Here is a 27571-nt window from a genome sequence, read left to right as displayed (position 1 = left end):
AAAACCTGCAGAGAGGACCTTTTTCACTATTATTCTTGTATCAATCTTAGAGAAGAGATATATTTGTGTCACATCCACTCTCTGTGAACCAACAAACTCTACCGGTATTAGGTTGACTGTAATTGGCCATCATCAATTTATTCTATGTTATCAAAACCTGTCTTTAATCAGAGCAAATAAGAATATTTGACAATACAAAAAAGAAAAAAGCAAGCCAATATACCTGTTGTATATTTACTGATGCTTGCCAGTAGATGCAACAGTATTAATACATTAACTAAATCTTTTCTTAAGTAAAAAATATTCCACATAAAGATTTTAGACTGTTGACTGTACGACACATTATTTATTTCTTTTTTAATTCTGGAAATCTATAGACTAAGATACTGGAACACATTATCTTCAGCAATGCCCTTAAATGTGATAAAACTCAATTTCCTTATTTAATTTACCCATCTTTAAAATACGAACAACTTTAAATATGTGTATTTACTTCCAAACCCAAAGTAATCATTGATCATTGTAACAACAATGAGTACATTTAAGAGTATTTGGAAAATTTGGGAGAAATCACGTAAAATTCTTATTACAGGAGGAGGAGACATGTTATATCACCACTGAAGTGCTCAAAAATCAATGAGGTATCAGTGAGTATTCACTGTTGTATGTTGAGGAAGTGGAACGAGGATGAAAAGGGACCCCTCAGCAGGCTGTCACAAACTAAAGCAAAGGCAGGTCTGAGTGGCAAGGCATGAGTGCTGTGGTGATGTTCCTTCAAGTTATTGAACCTTACTTGTGTTTGTCTGCTTTTAAGACTATCTGGTACAAAATTTAGCCAAGTACAAGGATACTGGAAGAGCTGCATCTGTTCTTGTATGTTCACTATGTACTAAGTTCTGTGTTAGTTAACTATAAAATATATATGCAAAGAAAATTCTGAAGATTCCCAAATATCTGAGTATTGGTCACCATGAATTTTTGATATATCGATATAATTTCTTGTTTTCTTTTTTCTTTTCTTTTATTGGATATTTTCTTTATTTACATTTCAAAAGTATCTCCTCTCCCGGTTTCCCCTCTAGGACCCACAGCTCCCATCTGTCCTGCACCTGCTTCTATGAGGATGCTCCCCAAGCCAACCACCTACTCCCTCCCACTTCCCCGCCCTGGCATTCCCCTACACTGGGTCATTGAGCCCTCCCAGGACCAAGATCCTCTCCTCCCATTGATGCCCTACAAGGCCATCGTGTGCTACATATGTGGCTGGGAGCCATCAGTCACTCTGTGTACTCTTTGGTTGGTGGTTAGGTCCCTGGAAGCTCTGGGATATCTGGTTGGTTGATATTGTTCTTCCTATAGGGTTGCAAATCCTTTCAGCTTTTTCAGTCATTTCTCTTAACTCCTCCACTGGGGACCCTGTTCTCAGTTCAATGGTTGGCTGCGAGCATCTGCCTCTGTATTTGTCAGACTCTGGCAGAGCCTCTTTCTACATCCAGTCTTAGAACACCCAGAGGGAGTCTGACTCCCAGGTGCTCTGAAACATCCAGGATCATGGGATCACAGGATCACAGGATCATAGTGAGAGACATGGTTTTAAATTAGCTCAAAACTCAGCAACAGGACCTGACTCAGGAAGCAGATTGTTAAAAATGCAGGAGAACTGGTACAGACTTACTGACACTTCACTTATCACTGGACGTGAGTAAATGAGTAATGGGTTCTGTTCTGCCCCTGTGATGTTTGTTCAAGCCCCCATTGTGCCCTCCAGCCATTGTGTCCTGCAGAGAGTATTCCAGGAAACCGGTGGCCCAAGCCTAACCAGATGTGTTTCAGATGCAGATGCCTCATCAACTCTGACAAACATTTACCCTAAAGGACAACGACCAAGATCTGTTCTCAGGAGAAAGAGAGTTTGACCTTTCCCCTCATTTAAACGCTAGAGTCTTAAGAACAATCCTGTGACTTTGAGTTTCCCCTTGTGACATTTTTGGTATTTCCTTTTGACATCCCCTCATCTTCTGGGGCTTGTGACTTCCTCCTTTAAATAACCCTTCTCCCAGCCACTCAGGGTCGACACCTCTGTCTCCTGCGTGGGATACATGTCGGCCCGGAGATCTCCATAATAGATCTTCGTATTACATCCAAAATGGTCTCTCTGTGTCTGGGGTCCGTGACTTCCCAAGACTTGAGTAAGGGTCTCCCTTTGGGGATCTTTCAATAGGATCATAGGATCACAGGATCACAGGATCACAGAGGAAGTTCTACTCTCAGGAGAATGGACACAACCAGGAGCACTGGAAATCTGGCACACTCAAGATCACAGTTGAGGTCACAGCATCTTTCCCAACACCCAGTGTAACTGGGACCCCCGCAGGAACCAGGGAAACACAAACCCCCACCAAGCCAGAGGCACGGGTTCCTTCCAGCTTGCACCTGTGCCTGGAGCAAAACTAGGGATCTGGCTGCCCACCTACGCCTGCAACACTCATAGAAAGCTTGACTCCCAGGAGCTCTAATGCATGAGGATCTCAGGAGCTTGGTCACACCAGGATTTCAGGATCCCAGAGGCAGCTTGATTCCCAGGAGTTTTGACACACCCAGGATCTCTGGATCCCAGAATCACAGGATCCCAGAATCACAGGATCACAGAGACAGCTGGACTCTGAGAAGTTCTGAGACAACAACTAGGATCACAGGAGGGACAGGCTCCAGTCAGAGACAGCAAAGGCAGGTAGCATTAGAGATAAACAAATGGTGAGTGGCAAGTGCAAGAACATAAGCAACAAAAACCAAGGCTACTTGGCATCATCAGAACCCAATTCTCCCACTACAGTAGGTCCTTGATAAGCCATCACACCGGAAAAGCAAGATTAGTATTTAAATGGGGGGAGGATGGGGAGGGGAACACCCATAGAGAAGGGGAGGGGGGAGCGGGAGGGGGAGGGATTAGGAGATTTGGCCTGGAAACTTGGAAGGAGAATAACAATTGAAATGTAAATAAGAAATACTCAAATTAATAAAGATGAAAAAAAAATAAAATCACATCTAATATTAGAGGACTTTAGGAAGGACATAAATCACTCCCTTAAAGAAATACAGAAGAACACAGGTAAACAGGTAAAAGCCCTTAAAGAAGAAACACAAAAATCCCTTGATATAATTTCAAAGCAACATATTGATATAATTTTTGCCCCAAAATATGTAGATTAAGTAGAAATACTTAATGAACAATTGAAAGTTTATTCCTCTTAATTTCTTTCTAGTGCTCCGAGTTATTCACATGTAAATGTCTTCTTTGTTGTTGGGTAAGAAGAATACATGTGCTTTAAAAATCAAAGACATTGTTTTCCATAAACTTTGAATTATTTTATATTTTGTTCTCCAAGTGTTCTATAAGGCAAAGAGTATATATTTTATAATGGCATCGACAGATCGACAGATTATCAGTCATGCTACCAACTGACTGAAACAAAGTGTACCACTGTGGCAGGAACTCAGGAAATAAAAGATTATTAGTACCTGATCCAGCATGAAATAAGATAAATACATTATCCTAAAACTCAAATAAAAGTGAAAATGTTCTTAAATACAATGATATTACTTCCTTGATATTCTTATGGTCAGATATTTTTTATTGTGATAAATCTTAAGTGCTATATTTTAAAAATTTCATTTATTTCCATATATATGTTTTATTTCTTTTTGAACATTTGGATAACTTGTTTTTACATTATACATTTTAATAAATTTCAGTTTCCTCTCATTCCCTTCTGAATTCAGTTTAATAAAATTCAGTTCCCTCTCATCTCCCACTGAACCTTTCTCAACATGTCCACCTCCAACTTTCATACCTCCTTTTTGTGTATAATCCACTGAATTTAATCAGAGTGTGTTGCCCCAGTATGGGTGGGGGCATTTATCAGGGTTTACAGCACTGATGAAAATGGCAAGTATTTCCAAACAGCCAATGGTCCCTCAGTGAGGCTTGGGACCTTCTAGGTCCTTCCTTCAGTTTTGATAAATTATTAGAGGCTCAATGTTTTGCAGAAAACAACAGTACAGTGAGTTCCTGGTTATGATGAGCATGTCTTGTTTAGAAGAGATTATTTTGCTGAATATTTTCTGATCATCTCACTCTTATACTCTTTTTGTCTCTTCTTCCTCCAAGATCCTTAAGCCTTAGAAGAGATAACATCGCTAACTCCTATAGTTCTGAACACTCAACCATCATTTATTAATGACCAGTTATGGAGTTTTCTGTGTTAAACAACATCTACTTTCATAGGAAGGCTTTCTGGTGAAGCTCAGAGGCAACACTTGTTTATGAGTTAGGAGTGAGTATTTAAAAGGCAAGTTGGCAACACGACCATTTAACATAATAATAATAGTGGGTTCATTTTTAGGGACTATGACCTTGAAAACCATGGACTTATGACAAACACTTTTCCATCTCTCTCCTCTGGAGCAAGCCTCAAAATTCCAATCAGATAGTTAGTTAACACCATCACAATCATGCCACTATTGCGTGAGAGGTTACATGTTGAAGAAGGCATGCATGTTTGTACACAAGTATCAGAGAAACAAGGAATGCTAATTATACAGAGTTGACACTTAAATGGAGGAAACGAATAACTATTTTCTATACAGAAGGCAGGGAGTGAATATTAGTGACCAGGTGACCTTTGCTATCTGTAGAGCTGGACCTCACCCGAATTCCTCAGAATGTTTATCCCAGACTCTCCCTCACTAGACCTTTATCTTTAGTTTTGTTTCTCAGTCAACAGAACCCATCATTAGAGGAGATGCTACATGTACTTTATATCCAGCTGACTTCTATACTATCTCCGTCAGAGAGGACACCAGTCCCTAGGCTCTGAAGCTTTTAAACCCATCTTTACAATCACCTGTACTTTGCAAAAAGAGTTTCAAGAGTTATTACTCAAGCTATATTTTGCACACGAGATAGGGATAGTTGTTACCAGAAAACATTATTCCAAAATTATAGTATTCTTATCTACCTATCTATCCATCCATCCATCTATCTATCTATCTATCTATCTATCTATCTATCTATCTATCTATCTATCTATCTACCTACCTACCTACCTACCTACCTACCTACCTACCTACCTACCTACCTACCTATCTATCTATCTATCTATCTATCTATCTATCTATCTATCTATCTATCTATCTATCTATTTATCTACATATCCATTCATCCATTTATTATCTTTAATACTTTTTTACAGTTCAGTCATTATTCCACTCCTGGTCCACCTTCTGACAGTTCCCCATCCCATTTGTCCTCCCCCGTCTCCAAGAGGATGTCATCCCACCCCAACCCTGCTAGGCCTCCCAACTCCCTGGGGCCTCGAGTCTCTAGGGGGTTAGGTATATTTTCTAACTCTGAGGCCAGACCAGGCAGTCCTCTGCTGTATATGTGTCAGAGGTCTCATATCAGCTTGGGTCTGCTGCCTGGTTGGTGGCTCAGTGTCTGATCAATCTCAGAGGGGTTCAGGTTAGTTGAGACTACTGATCTTCCTATAGGGTTTCCCTCTTCCACACATTCTTCCAGCCTTTCCCTAATTCAACTACAGGGGTCTCCACTTCCTGTCCATTGGTTGGATGTAAGTATCTGCATGTGTCTTGGTCAGCTACTTGTTGGGCCTCTCAGAGGGCAGCCATGCTAGGCTCCTGCCTGTAAGCACACCATAGTACCAATAATAGTGTCAGGCTTGAAGCCTCCTCTTGAGTTTGCTCCCAAATTGGGCTGTCACTGGATTTCCTTTTCCTCAGATTCTTCTCCATTTTTGTCCCTGCACTTCTTTTAGACAGGAAAAATTCTGGGTCAGAGTTTCTGACTGTGAATGGCAACCTCTACTTGATGCCCTGTCTTTCTGCTGGAGGTGGAGTCTACAAGTTCCCTTTACCCACTGTAGAGCATTTCACCTAAGCTCCCTCCCTTTGAGTCCTGAGAGTCTCTCACCTCCTAGGTCTCTGTACATTCTAGAGGGTCCCCCAACCTCCTATCTCCCAAGGTTGCATGTTTTCATTCATTGTGCTGGCCCTCAGGGCTGCACTCCTGTCCCCCAATACATGATCATGTCCTCCCTTTCCCCTGCTCCTGACCTTCCCCTCTCCCAACTCTTCCCCTCTACCCTTTGCTTTCTTCTCCCTCTCAAGTGGGACTGAGGCACCCCTACTTGGGCCCTTCAGCTTGTAAGCCTTTTTGAGTTCTGTGGACTGTATCCTGGGTATTCTGTATATTTTTGGCTAATATCCACTTATTAGTGAGTACATACCATGCATGTCGTTTTGGGTCTGAGGTACGTTAGTCAGGATGATATTTTCTTTCTTTTTTTTTTTTTTTTATTAACTTGAATATTTCTTATATACATTTTGAGTTTTATTCCATTTCCCGGTTTCCGGGCAAACATCCCCCTCCCCCCTCCCCTTTCTTATGGGTGTTCCCCTCCCCATCCTCCCCCCATTGCCGCCCTCCCCCCAACAATCTAGTTCACTGGGGGTTCAGTCTTAGCAGGACCAGGGCTTCCCCTTCCACTGGTGCTCTTACTAGGATATTCATTGCTACCTATGAGGTCAGAGTCCAGGGTCAGTCCATGTATAGTCTTTGGGTAGTGGCTTAGTCCCTGGAAGCTCTGGTTGCTTGGCATTGTTGTACATATGGGGTCTCGAGCCCCTTCAAGCTCTTCCAGTTCTTTCTCTGATTCCTTCAACGGGGTCCTATTCTCAGTTCAGTGTTTTGCTGCTGGCATTCGCCTCTGTATTTGCTGTATTCTGGCTGTGTCTCTCAGGAGCGATCTACACTTCTGCACTTCTTTGCTTCATACATCTTGTCTAATTGGGTGGCTGTATACATATGGGCCACATGTGGGGCAGGCTCTGAATGGGTATCCCTTCAGTCTCTGTTTTAATCTTTGCCTCTCTATTCCCTGCCAAGGGTATTCTTGTTCCCTTTTTAAAGAAGGAGTGAAGCATTTACATTTTGATCATCCGTCTTGAGTTTCATTTGTTCTAGGCATCTAGGGTAATTCAGGCATTTGGGCTAATAGCCACTTATCAATGAGTGCATACCATGTATGTCTTTCTGTGATTGGGTTAGCTCACTCAGGATGATATTTTCCAGTTCCAACCATTTGCCCTCTTAATTTCATAAAGTCGTTGTTTTTGATAGCTGAGTAATATTCCATTGTGTAGATGTACCACATTTTCTGTATCCATTCCTCTGTTGAAGGGCATCTGGGTTCTTTCCAGCTTCTGGCTATTATAAATAAGGCTACGATGAACATAGTGGAGCACGTGTCTTTTTTTTATATGTTGGGGCATCTTTGGGTATATGCCCAAGAGAGGTATAGCTGGATCCTCAGGCAGTTCAATGTCCAATTTTCTGGAGGAACCTCCAGACTGATTTCCAGAATGGTTGTACCAGTCTGCAACCCCACCAGCAATGGAGGAGTGTTCCTCTTTCTCCGCATCCTCGCCAGCATTTGCTGTCACCTGAGTTTTTGATCTTAGCCATTCTCACTGGTGTGAGGATGATATTTTCTAATTCCATTCATTTGTCTGAAAAACTCATGATGTCTTTGTTCTTTTTTTTTGTTTTGTTTTTTCTTTTTTTTGGAGCTGGGGACCGAACCAGGGTCTTGTGCTTGCTAGGCAAGCGCTCTACCACTGAGCTAAATCCCCAACCCTGATGTCCTCGTTCTTAATAGTTGAATAGTATTCCACTGTGCAAATGAACCACATTTTCTTTATTCATTTTTCCATTGTTGGATATGTGGGTTGCTTCCAGCTTCTGGGTATCAAAAATAGGGCTGCTATGAACATGAGGAGCATGTGTCCCTGTGGCATGCTGGGGATCTTTTGGGTAGATGCCCAAGGGTGGTATATCTGGGTCTTCATGTAGATCTATTTCCAAGTTTCTGAGGAACCTCCAGATTGGTTTCCAGAGTGGTTGTACCAGTGGAAAAGTGTTGCTCTTTCTTCACATTCTTGCCAACATGTGCTGTCATCTGAGTTTTTGATCTTAGCCATTCTGACTGATGCAAGTTGGAATCTCAGGGTCATTTTGATTTTCACTTCCCTGATGACTAATGACTTTGAAGTGCTTCTCTGCCGTTGGAAATTCCTGTTGCAAATTCTCTGTTTAGTTCTATACCCCAGTTTTTGACTGGATTGTTTGGGTTTTTAGAGGTTAGCTTTTTGAGTTCTTTATATATTTCAGGTATTAGCCCTCTATTGGACATGGGGTTAGTCAAGATTTTTTTTCCCCAAACTGTAGGATGCCAGTTTGTCCTGTTTGACTATGCCTTTCACCTTATAGAAGCTTTTCAGTTTCATGAAGTTGAATTTAATAATTCTTGATCTTAGAGCTTGAACCATTAGAGCTCTGTTTAGGAAATTACCACCACCACCACCACCACCACCACCACCACCACCTCCGCCAACCACCATGCCAATGAGTTCTAGTCTCTTTCCCACTCTATCTTCTATTAGGTTCAGTGTATCTGGTTATATGTTGAGATCCTTGATCCACTTGGACTTTTGAGTTTTGTTATTGTCAGACTCAAGAAGATTGAGCAAGCCCAATTAAGTCAGGCTAACCCAGGTTTTCCTTCTTATCTCACACAGATCATTCTGCCAGCTGTGATGCTTGCACAGCCCCCTGCAATATGTTGACTGGCAATAGAGTGAAAAGTAATAACCTGGGTGTTGTAGCTTGTACAATTTACAACTAGGTAAGCCTTCTGATGGCTATTCACCACCAGCAGTCTGCATAGCCCCTTTTGGTACTATCTTGATTCCTTTATAGCCTATGACCACATTGCCTGTGTTTTCAATGATTGAGACTTACCATCAAGCTCTGGTTAATCACCAAAACCAAGGTAAATGCCCATATTATTTTGGATGTGTCTGGGGCCTTCTTAGGAACATACTAGATATCCATGACTGGGATTTTTTAAATCATCCATGACTTCTACAAGGACTTCTACAATCCATGCATAAGGGTTACTCTTGTTCAAACTTTTTTCTCTTTAGGTTTCAATTTTAATATGCTTAAGACATAGTAGATTTCTCTATGACTTTTCTATAGTCTTAGTTTGGGTACCTATTGTCCTCCTTGTTCCTCTTTCCTATGTTCACGCCTTGCTTAGACCTTTATATAGTTAGTATTTCTACTCCTTACACTTTCATGTCTGATTTGCTCTACTATTCTGTTCCCTCTCTCTCTTTTGATCCCTTCGTATATGTCTGACCTTTTAAACACTTAATGTTATGCATACTATGAAAAATTCATATAAGGGAGAATGTGTTGCATTTATATTTCTTGACATTTTTGATAATTCACTCAGTCTAATATTTTCCAGATCCGCATTTTTCTATGGCTTTCATAACTTCCTTATTTTTTACAGTTGAATAAAATTCCATTGTTTATATATACCACATTTTCATTATCTACTCATCTACTGCTTTTCATTTATTAAAGTTCTTAAAACTGCCTTTGTATAAACGTCTTTGGTATAGATTTATACGTAAACTCTGATTTAATATTCTTGGTTCCTGAATCTATATGGAAACTTACCTTTGTTGCTTCCAGGTGAGTTTGCCCTAATATTCACTCCTACCTGCCTCTGGTAAGCTCTGTATTACAGAGCACTGAATTCTACATGTTACATTCTAAGCCTTCTGAAGAAGACTTCTTTCCTTTTGTTTGTATAATGGACTGAACTAGGAGGAGACATGAGAATGGGGTAGAGGAACAACTAAGGTCATTTATTAGGAAAAGTCTCAAGCAGCTTTGTCTTCTCTGTTGCTCTCACTTCTAGCAGCAATAAAACTTGACTTTCCTTATTTTCAAATATATTAGATAATCACAGCTCTTGAACATTGGGAAAGTCTCTTCTATTTTTCCTTCTTCTGTCCTAGGGTGGGACTTGATGTTTCCAATTACTGACAATCATGGTTCTGCTTTATCAAACTTAGATTTATTTGTTCTTCTGTAATAAAATCTAGTAATTAAATTCTCTGTTTTTAATGATTTCATTTTTTTAGAATGAATCCACATCGAAATACTATTTTAATAACTTGGCTCATTTTTAAATAGATACTATACTATTTCTAAGCAGACTAAATAAAATATTCTAAACAGTCATGATTTCTTATTAAAATTGATTCCTCGCTACAGGAAGATCAACAGAAGCAACTAACCTGGACACTTGGGGGTTCTCAGAGACTGACCACCCACCAAAGAGCAAGCATGGGCAAGACCTAGAGACCCCACACATATTGGCATATATGCAACATGATCTTCATGTGGGTGCCCAAACAACTGGAGTAAAGACTGTCACTGAATGTTTTCTCCCTGTGGATTCCTTTCTCCTGACTTGTCTTGAATCAGTGGGAGAAAATGCACTTAGTCCTGAAGTGACTTGATGTACCAAGGTGGGGTGATACACGGAAGGTCCTTCCCCTTCTCAGAGGAGAACAGGAGGAGGCAACAGAGGAAGGGTCTGTGTAAGGGGAGACCAGGAGGAAAGGGGGCTCATATTGGGATCTACATGAATAAATAAATTACAAAAAAGAAAAAAATAGTCCCTTGCATCTACATCTATTTCATTAAAGAAATGTGAGAACATGTACTCTTTAAATACAAGTACATAGCCACAGTCACAGTATAGTCCAACTGAGTGATTCTAGGCTCCTGATTTAGTTAGAAGGTGTTGGAGTAACAATACAGCATGAATAAGGTATGGCATGTATACATGTAAATTAGATTAAAATTGTATTGTAAAATCTCCTAGACACTTTGTTCTACGTTTTCAGTAATGAATAAGTCACTTTTATAAGAGTTGCTGTGGTCTCTTTAGAGCAATAGAAACCCTAACTAAGACAGGGTCTTCCTGGCCTTTCTTCTATAATTTCCTCAATATTAAAGTTTAATCTCTTTAGATGCTAGCAGAGCCTACCTTTGGTTGCCATCAAATGCTTTTTCATCTTTAATCAAGTTTGGTTTTCCTATAACTACTATTCATTAAGCCGACTCTTACATTTTGAATTCAACTAAGAACAATTTCTTTGCCTTTAAAACTATTTGTGAAAACAAACATTCCTCGTATGGTTTCTTTGCTGAACTAAATGTTGTCGGGTTCTATACTTACTGTTTAAAGGACTGGGCTTTTCATTTCTACCAGTTTATTACTCTGTAAAATTTTGGTTATAGCCTACAATACTAATTTCTTTTTGCCATGGCCACATACTTGATCCATAGTACTTTTAAGAGTGATGTAATATGATTTGGCTAATATTTTCAGCATAGTCAGTTCTGAGGTACTTGGACAGAACATTATGGCAAGGGAAGTGTGGCATATAAGAGAGCGCTTCACTTCATGACTACCTAGGATGAAGAAAGAAATAGGAAGTAGCCAGGGACCTACCCAAGTGACCCACTTCCTTCAGCTAAGTACAATTTAAAATTTCCACAATCTCTCAAAATAGCACCAGCATCTAGGAACCAAATATTCAAAACGTGAGCCCTAGGGAACAAGTCCCATCCAGTCAACAATGTGTACATATCTCTTGTTAGATTATTAGCATACATAACTCTTGCTAGATTTCTACCCCTGAGTGGTTCTCCATGTACGCTATAGAAACGCAGACATTTAGGCAGGGGAGTGTATTTCCATAGCAGAGAACTTTCCCAGCACATATCACATCCTAGGTTTGATCTCTAGCAACAGGGTTCACAATGGGGCAGGACGAGGGCTTTATGGCTACTCTAACATTTCTGCATCTGTCTTTATTGTCTCAGCTCATCTCTCATGCTTACCTCCAGGCAAGCATAATAGGTTCTTGCTGTTTTTCTCACATTCTGCTGTAAAATCATGCTCTTCTTGGCAGTTCTACTTGTGTGTTTATTCTGAACTAAATCAGTTTTTATTTGGTAAACTTCATCTTGTGACGGGGAAGTGACAGTGTAAATGTTGTAATGAGACTTGGTGTGACAGAGAGTGTTCAATATTCAACAACATCTTTCTGCTTGTCTCTTTTTGGGCACCCAGGTTGGCCACACGCATTGTTTTGCTAGAACTGCATATAAAAACGTCATTGACTATGTAGTTTAAAGCAACAGACTATTTTTTCTGTCACAGTTATGGGTGTTAGAAGTTCGCTGTCAATGAGTTGAGATTTGTGGTTAGTTTGGGGGGCTTTGAAGGAGTCTCTGTTCCTTACTTCCATCCTTGTTTTCAATGTTTTTTTTTTTCTTTTTTTTCTGGAGCTGGGGACCGAACCCAAGGTCTTGCACTTGCTAGGCAAGCGCTCTACCACTGAGCTAAATCTCCAACCCTGTTTTCAATGTTTATTAACAATCAATCTCACATTTGTGCCTGCTTGGCACATCATTACAATCTGAGCCTGTATCTTTGCCTGATTTTTTTTTCCTATGAACTCACATAACATTCTTCTGTAAGTATGTGTTTTATTGGCTAAGGGATGGCCTATGCTCCTTGTAATGAATGATACCTGAATGGTCTTTTTCTACATAAGGTCAAAGTTGCCTATCATTGTTCGTTATGCTTGTAGAGTGTTATGTGACACCTCCTGTTTTAACCAGGTAAACATACACCCGTATCTTTTTCTTCTTCTTGGTGATGCATACTGCTGAAAAAATAGAGACATCTGATGCAAAGGAGCCCAGATTTTCTCTGATGTCCCTGGTAAAGAGTGCTCATCTGGAGAGCAACACTTTCTTTGTTTAGCCTTTGAAATAAACAGGACTAAATGCATTTTCTATCACTGAAAACATTTTTTTTTTAAAAAAAGACTTGCCAACCCTTTACTACATATGTGAATTTATTCTTGTCTTATCATTTCCTAATTGCATACATGTATACAAGATAAATTGCATCTTATTCAACTTTCTAAGTTTCTGGGTCCTTTATGCAGAAGGATGTCTAGTCAGGGGAGTGTATCTCTATAGCAGAAAACCTTCCCTATACATATCACGTCCTTTCATTGAGTCAGTCATTTCTGAGGTTTTGCTCAATACAGAATGTATTCATGTACAAAAATTCCTCTCTCCCATGTTATTCTAATGTGAAAGATAAATGTTTAATGTGTAAGTAATTAATGACATAAATATGCATTGTTCATAGGTATGTTGTCTATGAAGGAAACCAATTGGCAGGTCCACAGATTAAGTAGGGTGGAAGATCATTTCAGTGTTCGTGGCCAGCAGGTTCTGTTCAACAACATGGAGCTATGTCTGAGACAAGAGATGGTTAAATATCGCCATGCAGGCTCTTGGGAAATTTTCAAGAGGGTTCAAGAAAGTGACCCATAAGTGTTGTGATCAAAGTGCAGGGTAACATGTCCAAAGCAGGAGGATAAGGAAGGCAGGAAATGTCCCGAGGCAGGATTTTGACGGGACCTGGTTATAGTGATCATTGCAGGCCACAAGATTTTGCTCTGAGTTTGAGAAGCTGATTTGTACATTTTAAGCAAGGCAGTTATGTGATTCGAGCATTGTATTATTTAAGTCAGTCTGATAACTATCATTAGTAGCCATTTGCAGTAATACAGAGTGTGGCAGTTTGAATATACTTGACCCAGAAAGTGGGACTATTAGGAGGTGTGGCCTTTTTGGAGGAAGTGTGTCAATATGGGGTGGTCAATGATATCCTCCTCCTAACCATGTGGAGCCAGTCTGCTCCTGTCTGCCTTTGGATAAAGATGTAGAACTCTCAGCTCCTCCAGCCTGATGTCTGTCTGAATGTTTCCATATTCCCACCTGGATGACAACAGACTGAACCTCTGCACCTGAAAGTCAACACCAGTTAAATGTTGTCCTTTAGAAAATTTGCAAAATCCTAACAAAGACACATCCGATAAATGGCACTGAGGTAGACTGCAACAGTTTTCAGGCTGCAGAAGCAGCTGTCAACTTTATGGATCAAGTTCCTGTGTAAAACGTCAGAAGAGTACACTGATAATTGAGAATGACAATGTGTTTACAATAATAACAATATCACAATCTAAAATCGACCAATACTTTATTTTTATTCTTCTCTCATAAGTTACATCTGGACAGCAGATCCCCCCCTCCCCGTAAACTACCTTCATTTCCCCTCAGTTTCACCTCTCTTCTTTCCCTCAGGGAAGACCATGCTTACCAGGGACATCAACTGAATATGGCACAACAAGCTATAATAAAAGCAGGCATGTGCCATGATATCAAGGCAGGACAAGGTAACTCAGCAGGAGGAAAAGAGTCCCACAAATAAGCAAAATTGTTAGGGACAACCCTTGTTTCCCCTGTCAGGATTTTCACACAAAGACCAAGCTACTCAGTCAGAACATATTTACAGAGGACCTAGGTTAGACTCCTATAGACTCCCTGATCTCTGTAAGTTCCCATGAGTCCTGGTAGGTTGATTCTGTGGCCTGTGTTTTGGTGTACCCCTGACCCTTCTGGTTTCTCTGATTCTTCACCTCTGTCCTCCACAGAACTCTCCAAGCTCCACAAATGTTGGGCTGTGGGACTCTGCATCTGCTCCCATCAGTTGCTGGGAGAAGTCTCTCTGGTTCTTTGATGATGATTCTGTTAGGCTCAAGTCCCAGCATACTCTACGGGCAGGACAATCTGTAGGTTTGAGGGTTTTTCGCTGAGTTGCTGTCCCAATCCCTCTGCTTGAGACCTTGTCTGGTGACAGAGATAGCCAGGTTCAGGCTCTGTTCCCCACTTTACTAGGAGTCTTTGCTAGTGTTACTGTCATAGATTCTGTGGACATTCCATTGCACTAGGTTTCTGCCTTGCTATAGAAATGCACCTCCCCACTCCTAGTTCTAGCAAGTTCTCCGAGTATCTTCTTCCCCCCTTCCCTTTTATCTCACATCTCCTGTTTCCAACCCAATCTATTTCCTCTTCCCCAGTAGATCCTTGCATTCCCCCCTTATGACCCCCTTGTTGGTTAACCTCTCTGGATCTGTGGTCTTTAACTTTACAGCTAAAATTCACTTACAAGTTAATACATACATACCATGTTTGTCTCTTTGGGTCTGCTTTACCTTATTCAGAGTGGTTTTCTATTTCCGTCAATTTGCCTGCAAGTTTCATGATGTCATCGACTTTAACAGTTGAATGGTATCCCATTGTGTAAATGCACTACACAGTTTTCATCTATTCTTCAGTTGAGAGACAGCTGGGATGTTTCCAGTTTCTGGTGCTACGAACATAGTTGAGTAAGTGTCCTGGTGGGATGATAGAACATCTTTTGGGTACATGTACAAAAGTGGTATAGCTGAGACCCCCATTTTATTAATTGTTTATCTTAGTGTCCTCATGTTGCTCTGTTCTGGAAGGTTGTCTTTTCTTTTCACCTGTGTTTATCCAAGACTATTCCTCCCTTTTTTTTTCTATCAGTTTCAGTGTATCTGGTATCAGGATAAGGGCTTTGATCCATTTGACTTGACTTTTGTTCAGGGTGATGTGTACAGGTTTATCCTCACACTCAGATCGATACCATTTGTTGAACATGCTGTCCCTTTTTTAAAAACCTCACTGTATATTTCTGGCTTCTTTATCAAAAGTCAGGTGTCCATAAATGTGTAGATTTATGCCTGAGCTTTTGATTCAATTCCACTGATCAACATGTCTTTTTTTTAAATGCCCATACCATGTGGTTTTTAAAAATTTTTTTTTTATTTTTACACCTCTGTAGTAGCTTGAGATTAAGGATGGTGATACCTCTGGAAGTTCTGTTATTGTGTAGCACTGTTTTCAGTTATCCTGGGGTTTTTATTTTTCCATATGAAGTTGAGTATTATTCTTTCAAGGTCTATAAAGATTTGTGTCGGAATTCTGATGGTGGTTGCTTTGAACCAGTAGCTTTCTTTTGGTAAGATGTCCATTTTTACTATTTAGTCCTACATATCCATGAACATCGGAGATCTTTCCATCTTCTGATATCTGCCAACCTTTTTAACATTTATTATTCTATTATTCCCAGTGATTAATAAAGTATTAAAATTATAATTTTAACCTCTACTTCCTATCTGTTGATATCCCATAAATGATATAAAATAAATAAACACGATAGACCTCAACAATCACAACGATGATAGAAAATAAGAATTCTAAAGAACAGTTTTTCCAAATGCATACACATGTAGAGGACAGAAGCAAACTTTGGGTATTGCACTACGCAAGCCATTGACCTTGATTTTGAAGACAGAGTCATTTACTTAAATCTGGGGCTTGCTTTCCAGGCTAGGTTGGCTCTCCAACAGTTCCAGGGATCCGCCTGTCTCCACCTCTTAATTGCTGTGATTATAAGCATGGACCATTGCATTCAGATTTTCATATATGAGTTCTGAGTGTCAAACTCAGATCCTCAATGCTTCTGGGCATGTGCCTTATAGACAAGTTCTAAGAGCAAGTTTTTTAAATGAGAAACAGGTGAACTTATGAAGCCCAGTGGGAACTACAGTCAAAGCATCCCTGATGATATAACAAGTGGCTCATAGGTTTGGAGTAAAAAGTGAGTCTAAAAGAGATATAATTGAGTTCATGTTTATATGAGTTCAACTCCTCTATGCCTCATGAAACAGCCAAGCAGTAACTGCCAAGCAAGTGCAACCACGTACATAACCAAATGGGGGAAATTCTCTGCATCACTTAAGCGTTTGCTGATGAAATGGAGAGATTCTTATATTCCATTGACTGACATATAGCCTTGATCATACTTTAGTAAAAACAATCATCTTTTTAGGAAAAAGTGTGTATTTCTATTCAATCACTTTGAAATATGAAAGGAAACAAAGGTTAAAACAAGATATAGGACAATTTAACCTTGAAAAAGTTAAATTCTACTATAATCCCAGCCCTCAGAAGCCTGAGGACAGGAAATTTATAATCATAAGCTTGTCTTACCTATATAAGTGACACTGGCTTAAAAGCCAAAACAAGCATAAAGAAAAGTACCGAAAAGGTTCATTTGCATCTGTGTGTGCACATGCTTATATTATTTTAACATATACTATACATACATATGTAATTTACAAATTAAATAAACATCGTGACAGTCAAAGAGCCACTAGCTGAGGAGTTATTAGCATTTGACAGGTGCCTGCAAGAATCTGTTTTCTTTAATGATACGACTGCTACTAGATGAACAGTGTGCAAACCCCATTCCCAGGATTAGCTGAGCAATACAAATGACCATGATGAGGAAAGAAAAAGAAAGGAAGGGAAGGGAAAGGAAGGGAAAGGAAAGGAAAAGGTTGTGTGGGAAGAGATAAAGGATGCCAATGATGGTTTTGTGAAGAGCTGGAATTTGAAAGGGATGGGTATTTTCTAAATATGTAGTATGAAATTCCCAAAGAAATATAAAACCTTTGTTTAAAAATAAAATAAAGAATAAAAGACATTTTGGGAGAAATATGACAAGAATTGGAGGGAGGTAAGGAGGTTGGATACTATAATATTTTATTTAATACATTTACAACATTCTCAAACAAATTAGTGCTTATTGGAGATTACTTTATGAACCTTGATTAATAATTAAATCAATACACCAAGTGACCAATCAAAATTTGTTAAAATTCAGATGGCTTATTCTACATTTATTTTATGATGAAAAATAAAATCGTGATGAAATGTTATTAAAAATTAGAAAACAATTCCATATATTATGATACAGTTGTGTTTTTAAAAAAGTTTTCATTAATTAAGAACCATAATATGTTATCATTTAAGATAATACAAACTAAGTTTCATCCTAAAATAAAAATTCAAAAATGTTGTCTTAAGAATGATGACTTAAGCTCTTCCTAAGTACTATAAAAAGATTTTTCTAATTATTTAAGTTTGAGTCATCTAAATTTTCATGTTCATCACACTTATTATTTATTAGTTATTCTGATAAACACTTTACATATGTTGTATTTCTTTTATTTCTCCCAATGCTTCATGCTATCCTGTTTCTAAATGTTTTAACATCTTTTCTCTCCCACCATCCCACCAGAGGTGGTGGAAAGGAAAGGTTAATAGAGCAAAGGAGGATGTGTGCCTGTTTAGACATATTTCCATGGAACAAATCTAATCTGCATTGTCAGGATATCAGATATTTAATTCACATGAATCAGTATCGGCAGTGTGATCCACTCACAAAAGCCATTCATGAATCAACAATTTCAGGTCAATCAAGAAGAAACCATAACCTTCTGTCAACCAATCAGAGTCCACAGAAGTGGCTGTTGGAATACCACCAAAGGGTGTTTTTTTTTAATGGTGGATTTTTATCTTTGAAGTCATGACAAAAGGATGGCCAATAAAAACATGGTAAGTTGTATCAATACCATTGAGTGTTGTCAGTGAAGACTAGCATTGATAAAGCCCAATGATGACCAGTAAAGAATGACAATGCATATCAATACTATCTAGCATCATCCATTGTTCTTTGGGTTATATTTATATCCTTTTCAAACATTACCAGGTCTCTCAAGCATTTGTTTTAACAAAGTATCACAAGTCTTTTTTCTAGGTTACCTACAAAAAAACCATCACCTGTCTGAAACATCCTTTCATCAGACAGTTTCCAGAAAAAAAATTCACATGACATAACTAAGTGTCTAAAGAAACCAAAAATCCCTACTTCACTATCCTCTCTTAACCACATCAGGAGCTGTGGGTCTGTAGTATTAAATACTGTGTTTCACAGGGTAAATGTTTGAGGGACACACTCTTAATTCTTCATTTAAACATCTCCATCTTTCTGCTCTTGGTTATCGTAGTTACCACCAGGTGACTCACCCTGCCCGCCGCCTTGTACCATTTTATAAATCTCCACTTCAGCCCCTTCTTCGTATTCAAGATTGTATTTCTGATTTTAAACTATGTTTTAAATTTTTCATAGAGATTTTAATTCGAGAGAGAGAAAAAATAAAGTGTACCTAACTCCTCTTGTAAATAATTCATCTTGATTCCGCCTAACACAGGATGTAATGGGAATGATTTGGTTCCATGTCTTGTCCGCCTGAGTGTGTGGATTACGAGCCTTTACAAGTTGCAGTCCGGAAGTCTCACAGTGTTTGTGAACGTGTTTTGTGTTTTTCTAAGAGTTGTACGGCTTGCGGAGAAGCTGCACGGGTCGTTGGGCAGTTGTTGTTGCCACACTTTGTACTCACCAAAGCTTGCTTGAAAACCCAACCTTTGAGATGGGGGCTGCGAGAGCAGAAGAAAACAGGGCAACCTAGAACTGTCCTCGGGTTCACCCAGAAAACCTTCTGGACACAAGGACCAGACTCCCGGAAAGCAAAGGAGGACAGTAGCCAGCAAGTGTCTATTCACAGGCATCAAAGAGAGGAAACCGGTGTTTCAACACCTCAGAAAGTGAAAGAAGCTGGGAGAGACGTCACCTACCTCATAGCGGTGCTCTTTGGAGTCAGCATCACAGGCGGCTTGTTATACACGATCTTCAAAGAGCTGTTTTCTTCATCCAGTCCTAATATCATATATGGGAAAGCCTTAGGAAAATGCAGAACACACCCTGAGGTGATCAGTGTCTTTGGTGAGCCTGTGAAAGGCTATGGGGAAAGGTCGAGTCGTGGGCGGAGACAACTTGTCAGCTTTGTTGAATATGTGAACATCGGGCTAAAGTGCGTGCCCGTGAAATTCTACGTGGAGGGCTCTGAACCAGGGGAGCAAGGAACGGTACACGCCGAAGTGGAAGAGAACCAGGGAGTGACCAGTCTGATTTTCGATCTGTGGAAGTGGCTCCTCCGAGACCTATTATTGTTGAAGATAACCATTTCCAACAAAGTTAGAAACCTCAAGCCAGTGTGGTGCTTCCTGCCGAGAATGAAGGGATCCGTTCTCACTGTGATCCTGATCCTCACAACTCTCTTCAAGAATTTGTTCAGAAAAACAAGAACAAAGTCGTCACATAGAAGGAAAACAAAATTTCATAGAATATATTTTGGCCATATTCACCCATTTCTGTAACTCCTTCCAGTCTCAGTCTCAGTCTCTCTCTCTCTCTCTCTCTCTCTCTCTCTCTCTCTCTCTCTCTCTCTCTCTCTCTCTCTCTTTACCCCTTCACCCCTCTCACTTTCCCCTTCCCCCTCAATCCAGTTTGTGTTTATCAGCAAATCCTGGGTGTGGGGCTTGCTCTGGAGTATAGTTTAACAGGGGGCGTCACATCCTACTGAAAAAGGACTTTCTCTTCTTCCAGCAGCAATGAATGAAATGTAAATAGCAACACTGATTGGAGTGGGATTTTATGCCTACTCTTCCATGTTTGGATTTTGTCTGGTTTTACCTTGTGCAGATCTTTTGTATATTGCACAATTACTGTGCATCTTCCCCATCGTGCCTGGAAAACAGCTTCGAAGAAGGCACCCATTTGCTATGACTCTGAGAATCTTTCTGTCTCCTCTTCTGCGTAAATTCTTGAGACGTGAGTGGAGAGCTGTGAGAACAGAAGTCCTCTTTATAGTCTCTGCATATTGACCAGCTGTGGGCCTCTGTAGTAACTATCATCTACTATAAGGAGGAGCTTCTCTGATGAGAGTGAGCGATTTGCTGATCTAGGGGTATAATGATAGGTCATGAAAAGTTCTTATTTTCTTATCATTAACATAATAATCATAGGCTTCCCCACTTGAGTCAATGACCTATCTAGCCATAGGTCCTTGGTTCATTTACAGTATCAGATATTTTTCTTGTAGAGGTCACTTTAAACCTTATTAAAAAGTAATTGGTTGCTCATATAACATTTGTGCCTCTACTGAACAAGTGAGCTCGTCTTGATGGTACTTCAAGTTAAAACTTAGCATCCTTAACATCCTTTGAATTGAAAGTTTTTAAGATCTATGGCTCTTTACATCATTTTTTTTCCAGCCTGAATCTATACCACTATGACTACTTCAAAATTCTAGTGAAGTTGGTTCAACGTTTATTGATTAAATCTATCATCATGTCTCTTCCCATGTAGATTACATATCCTACTTGCCTAGAACAATGGCTTTCAACTTTTTTGATGCTGTGACTTTTAATATAGTCCCTCATGCTGTAGTGACCCCCAAGCATAAAATTACTTTCATTGCTTCTTCATGACTATAATTTTTCTACTTTAATGAATCATAATGTAAACATCTGAGTTTTCTGATGGTCTTATAGGACCCTTGTGATAGGGTCATTCAACCCCCAAATGGGTCAGTGCAGTGGAAATTTCTGGTCATAGCGTGTAATGCAGACTCACATGGTATTTTTGCATAGGCAAGACCTGTGGGAGGACATGTGTTGTTTGGAGAATATAAATAGTACTCAATGGACCGTGTAGTACTCAACAGACAGTGACAGCACACTTACATAGTTAGCCCTTCAATGCTTCATCGGTCATGTCTTTGTTGACCTTGACTTTTTTGAGAGAGGCACATCAGAGAACTTCTCCTGCCGTCCCAAATGGTTCTGGTTGCTCCCTCTGACTCATGCCAATTCTGCAGAGGTCTGGCTGTTTCTGCTGGATTGTACCACTGCTGCTGATTCATGTTTGGTGTCCTGATGCTACTGAACTGTACTGCTGATATCCTAGAAAATGGAGACTGCGATTGTTCCCAAGGAACTTCTTCTTCTTCTTCTTCTTTTTTTTTTTTTGAGCTGGGGACTGAACCCAGGGCCTTGTGCTTGCTAGGCAAGCGCTCTACCACTGAGCTAAATCCCCAACCCCCAAGGAACTTCTTCTAAGCAGGCCTATATCTCCTTGTCCTATTGACCATCTTTTCTCCCCTACCTTTGGACAGTGGGTAAAAAGGGGGTTAGAAGCATTTAAGAAGCCTTACTAAAATAAGTTTAAAAAAATCTAAGCCTACAGGTCACTGCCTACGGGTTGAGAATTGCTGCCATAGAACATTCTCTCTAACCTCTGTATGGATTTGCCCAAGTGCAAACTATGGCAAACAGTTACTTTTTTCTCTTTATGACTAGATCTCAAGACAAGCTCACATTGAGAATATTTCTCCATTCATCCAGTCATTGTGACTTGTATCTTATATTCTTGCAAATTTTCTTTACTTTTCCTATTATAACTCAATTTCCTTGGATATAGGACTAAGCATTTATATTCTAGAATCTCTAGGTTTTCCTATGTATATGATAGTACTTGGATAATAATAGTTATAAGCATTTGTAAACAGAGAAATTTATACAACTTGCTTTTAATTAGGACTTTTTTCTATAGTTGGCCCCTGGTACAGACATATGTTTCAAATGTTACTTATACATGTACATATTTTAGGGTATCTTTGAATGTTCTCTACTCCAAAGTTAATTGGAAATGTTTCTGCTGAATGATTGCATTCGCTTTAGCTAGAACCTGAAAATCAATATGCTTTGTAAGATAAATTTTATCTCTTGCTTGACAAACACACAAAGGACTACAAAATCTGTACCTGATGTTGATGCTGTGGGTAATGAATTCCAGAGGAAATCCTGAAAAGATGATTCTTCCATAGCCCAGGTATCTTTTCTAAAGTTAAACTATTTGAAGGAGATATATATATATCGTGTAGCAATGCTTTAAGTCTGTCACATGCCTTACATGTTTATATTGTAGACAGTTTCAGATACTAAAATTATCAAGCACAAGAGAATACAATGTGGATGTCTGCTAATTGGAGTATCTTAAATATCTCATATACTTTGCTCATGTGTTAGATGCTCCCACATAACCATTTCTGTGTTTTTGTGCCAGACTTCAAAGGCAATGGACTTTTTGGTGGTCTAAGAATGAATGTAAATCGTGTTAGTCTACTTTTCTTGCTAGGAGCTTTTTCTCGTGTGCCTTGAGAAAGCCACACTTACAAGTCACTTTTTCTTTAATATAGCTGGTTGTGTGGAAGGGGGAAAGTGAGGTTTGGTGAGGGGAAAAAATCTGTGAAGGAATCCTTAAAAGAACGGGTGTTCTGAAAAGTTTGCAGTTGCTTAAATCTTGTGGTAAGTTTTCTCTTTCTAGTCTTATAAAATTATGAAAGAAGTGGAAGGATAGCAGAACAATGCATAAAGAAAGAAGGGGGATGCTGATGGTTTAAGAATTAAGCAGAGATCATGACTTGGGGTGGGTAAGAAGGAAAGATAATAGGTTAACTAAAATGAAAGATTATGATAAGGCCTTATGTAAAGTCAGAAGTTGATAAGTTAATTTCAAAAGGCAACTTTAAATAGAGTTCAATGTGAAATTCTCTCTAAGGATAGATATGAATCCTTTCAGAAGACACAGGTTATTAAGTGAAAATACAGTATAGGATATGGGAAACCTCCTTAAGCATTATTGTTCAAAGATGCCCCAGAGACCTCCAAAATACTATTGTCATAGCCCTTGGTTATCCACCATAGCTACACGACAAGACTCAATTACTGAAGAGAGTATACACTTTTCACAAAACACACTACTAGAAGGGGACAGAAGTGATGGCTGATTGAGTGCTTAAAAACATTTGTTGCTCTTTGAAAGGACCTAGGTTTGATTTCCAAATGGTAGCTCACAGCCATTCCTCTGAGAGGGCCAGGTATGCACATGACTTACATGGTATACATACACACATTCAGGCAAAATATGCATACTTCTATAATAAAATAAAGAATGTGAGGATGTGCTTTGTAGTTTCCTGGGTGAGGAACAAACAAACAAACTCATTAATTATCTTAGTAAGCAATGGTAATATTGACCTCCTGCCAAGCAAGTTGTGCCTACTGGAGCAATAGTGTGTCCAGTGTTACAGGGTAATTGCTTACTTTTGATTCAATTGGAGACCTGAACAAATTGGAATTTTATGTCTGATGCTGTAATTCCATTGAAAGGTCCTATACATGGAAAGCCACAGGTACTACTGAAGAACTTGTTATTTAGTTCAATATTCATGCTGCCAACTTCTCTTCTGATTTATGTTCACACCTATAGACCCGGGATACTCTCAATTTTGAAAATAGAACGTTCCATTTTGCAAGAGATGTCGACAGAGAGATGAATGCCTGGCTACAGTTCTGAAATATTCATTAACTCTCTGCACCACTATTGCTAAAGCTCACAGACTACAAAGAAGAGGAGGTGGGGAGAATTTAAGAGTTAGAAGGTAGGGAGGAGTGCTTTAAATTGTTGTCTTCTAGACACAACATGGACTTTGCAATATTAATCTCAAAGTAGCAGTACAGGGCATGCTCGGGATAAAACCAGTAAAAATATCGACATAGAAGAAATAGATAAGGTCAATGCTCAACAACACCCTTAGGAACAATTGGCATCAGATACTTTCTGGGAAAGGAGAATCATCCTTTGCTGAGAATGTGCCCATTGCTAGGTATTATATGTTCCAGTTGATGCTCCTTTACTCATGAACTTATGGTAGCTCTAATTTAGTGGGTTATCAAAAACTAAAGGCATAAAGGAAGATCTATGGTAAGTTAGAGCTATATGTGACCATATTTCATCCTCTATGTATATGAAATGTTAAAATATAAAGGAAACTTTTAAAAAATGAGTTTAGAGCTTGACATATGTATTCATGTATAGCCTTAAGGATATTTGTGTTACTGAGACATACAACTATGGGACTATGTAGGAACTCTATGAGCATTGTAGTAATTGGGGAATTTGAAGAGACTTATAGCAAAAGTAAGGGCCTACTTTTTAAAAATGGATGTAAAACTTACTCTGCTATTTTCCATTCACCCCAAAAAGTCAATGTTTAAACAATTTTACACAGAAGAGCTTAAATTTCAAAACTATTATGGTGATTAACTAAATTTGAATTTTATTAGTTTACTTCTATAGGCATAATCAATTTTTAATCATCTGCCTAACACTTATTTAGATTTGATTCAATAATCACTTATATTTTTCTTACATTTTTCTAATATAAAATAATTATTACAATGAATATATGTAGCTATTCTAAATTGACTTATTATAAATAGTGTTCAAAGTCATTTCGTTTAAGAAAAAATGGCACTGTGATTTTTTTCAGTAATCAATTATGATTGAGGAGAAACACTCATTTTTTCTTCAATCATGGATTTGTTTCTTAACTCATACTTCTTAACAAATGTAATAAAAATTAATTTATCATTAGTCATTAAATCTTGGTGCTGTTGCCAGTTGATCTTCTGAGGTGGGACAGTTGTTACGCTGCATTTGAAAAATAAAATACCATTTAAATATACCAAAGCATTGATAATATTATCAATATGCAATATTACAGAAGTTGAGTATTCCAATGACATATTCCTTCTGTGGCCTCACCCAATTGTCAGGACTCCATAATCAGTCCCAACCTGTCAATCATGATAGCTGGGCAGGTCTACGGAGTGTTTTTGTTTCTGAAAAAAAGTCTATTAGTGACTCCTAAAATCATAACTATGTCTTCCTTCTCCTACATGTCTAACAAAACATAAACAAAGGCAGCACACACTTTATAGCATCATATCCTGAGAGGGCCTACAACCACCAATGGAGCTCAAACTAATGCCGAGCTTCCCTTCTACTGAGCAAACAGTGCTATAGCATGAATTCCATATGTTTATTGTGGTTTATTTGTCTTTTTCCTTCTGTTGGGTAGGTGTTGATCCATGATCCTGTTTCAGACTTATGTATATTTTAAAAAATTAACATAAATATATAATTGTAAAAGGTTCCAAGTTCAATGTAGCCGAGTACCCAGAACAGTTAAATTAAAAATTTCTAACTTTGTGACCCATTGAATTCTACACTATTGCTCTTCCTATTCTACTAATGTGGGAAATCACAGGGGCACAGATTCGTGTGTGTGTGTGTGTGTGTGTGTGTGTGTGTGTGTGTGTGCGCGCGCGCGCACGCATGTGTGTGGTGCTTAAAATGCTTTTAGCATGTCCTTTTTCTGATGCCTCTTCTGACTTTGTTCTCTGTTGCTTCAAGGTCAGCCAGCTTTTAGTGGGCCTTTGGAGTGGGCCTAAGTACCTTGATAATACTTGGCTTCCTACCTTCATAGTTTCTTATTATTTCCCATCATTTCTGCTGCAGATAAAGCTAGGCTTCATGAAGACCCTCCCAAAAAGCATCGAAAAACAAGGAGAGTTATCCTGTTAATGGTGTAAGTTTTTGACCAATGGCAGGCAGAAGTTGCCAGACAGATCATGGCTCTCCCACCTTGTTTCTGGACAGTGTCTGAAGACGCAGTCATACCCAGGTGAACTGTAAGAGAATGATTTCTCGGTTATAATCAATGAATCACATCTGGTACCAAGGAGTGCCCATCTCAGGGGTTCACACATTGGCATCTGTTCTGCCTTCATTGACTTTCCCCCCACCTGTCTTTCTTCTTGGTAATTATATACTCTCACTAGTTATTAGCAAATGGAATTTACTCCAGTCTCTATTTTCTGGGAACATTGAATGACTATACACATTAGAATATGGCAGTGAGGACAAGAGAGCTATAGATGATGTGATATGAGGGTAGAGGAGAAAAGGTGACCTGGTTTCTAGATATAGTTTGCAGGGTGAGCTGGAAAAATGATGAGGAAAACTCGGGTTTTTAGATTTAATTTCAAAACATGACTACGGCTAGACAAGTGGGACTGGATACTGTTTGGAAAATGTTAGAATATGAAATACAGGGATAAACTAACCTTTACAGAAGTATTCACAGTGGTAATCAAAGGGTGATTCTTAAGGACAAAGTAGAGATGAGGCTAACAAGTCAGGTAATGGAAGGTGATGAGAGACGAAGATAATCCCAGATTACCACACTTGGTGGTCAATTGATGGCGACCTGGAGCCTCCTGAGGGGGACAGAGAGGGAGGAAGAACCATGTTTGGATAGGGTTTCTCATTTTGTTACATGAAAATCTCCCACAGGTGAATTAGACTATTTTCTAATATTCTAGTTCAGTAGCTCTGAAGCTTTCTTCCTACTTCATTACTCTAAGCTTCTGCTCCTTTCTTCAACCACTGCACCAGGTAGCACTGTCCCTGCTAATGAAGAGGGCTTGATTTCTGTAGGTCAGTTGTGGAGGCAGACCAGACATGTGTGCTTAGTCATCCTTTAAATGCATTCTTGGCACGTTTGCAAATCAGGAGGTTAAAATCCTTATCTGAAGCAAATTGCAAAACACCTAAGTGGTTGTCAGCTCTGTGGCTGATGTCGATAGGAATTTCCACTTTAACCTGAGATTAACTTTTCTAATTAACTTGCCACTGATCTACTTTCTGCAGAGGTCAGGTTCTTCCTGTGACCGGATGTAAAAGAGGAAATCTTGCCCTAGAACCATGGAGATGCACCTGAGAAAATACATAGTGCAGTCAGAAAGAAATGAGGACCCTAAAATAAGGAACATTGAAAGAAGTGAGACTAAATAAAATCGTGACCAGCCATGTGGCTTGGCAGAAAAAGAGCTTTGCTGAAGCTCTGAATTCAAGCCCACAAGATCCAGATGAAAACAGAAACCATGGCAAGTTATCCTCTGACTTTCTTCATCATCTCTCTCTTTCTTTTGGTCTGTCTCTGTCTGTCTCTG

At 39.2% G+C, this 27571-nt stretch overlaps 1 pseudogene; it reads left to right on the top strand.

The window, feature by feature from the left end:
- The first annotated feature begins 14243 nt into the window (after positions 1 to 14243).
- LOC116886973 lies at positions 14244 to 19848 on the top strand (annotated as a pseudogene).
- Positions 19849 to 27571: the final 7723 nt, after the last annotated feature.

The sequence above is a fragment of the Rattus rattus genome, chromosome 18, assembly GCF_011064425.1.
Source record: "Rattus rattus isolate New Zealand chromosome 18, Rrattus_CSIRO_v1, whole genome shotgun sequence".
Taxonomy (NCBI): Eukaryota; Metazoa; Chordata; class Mammalia; order Rodentia; family Muridae; genus Rattus; species Rattus rattus.
The sequence above is the reverse complement of the archived record's forward strand: the minus strand, read 5'-3'. Positions and strand labels throughout refer to the sequence as shown.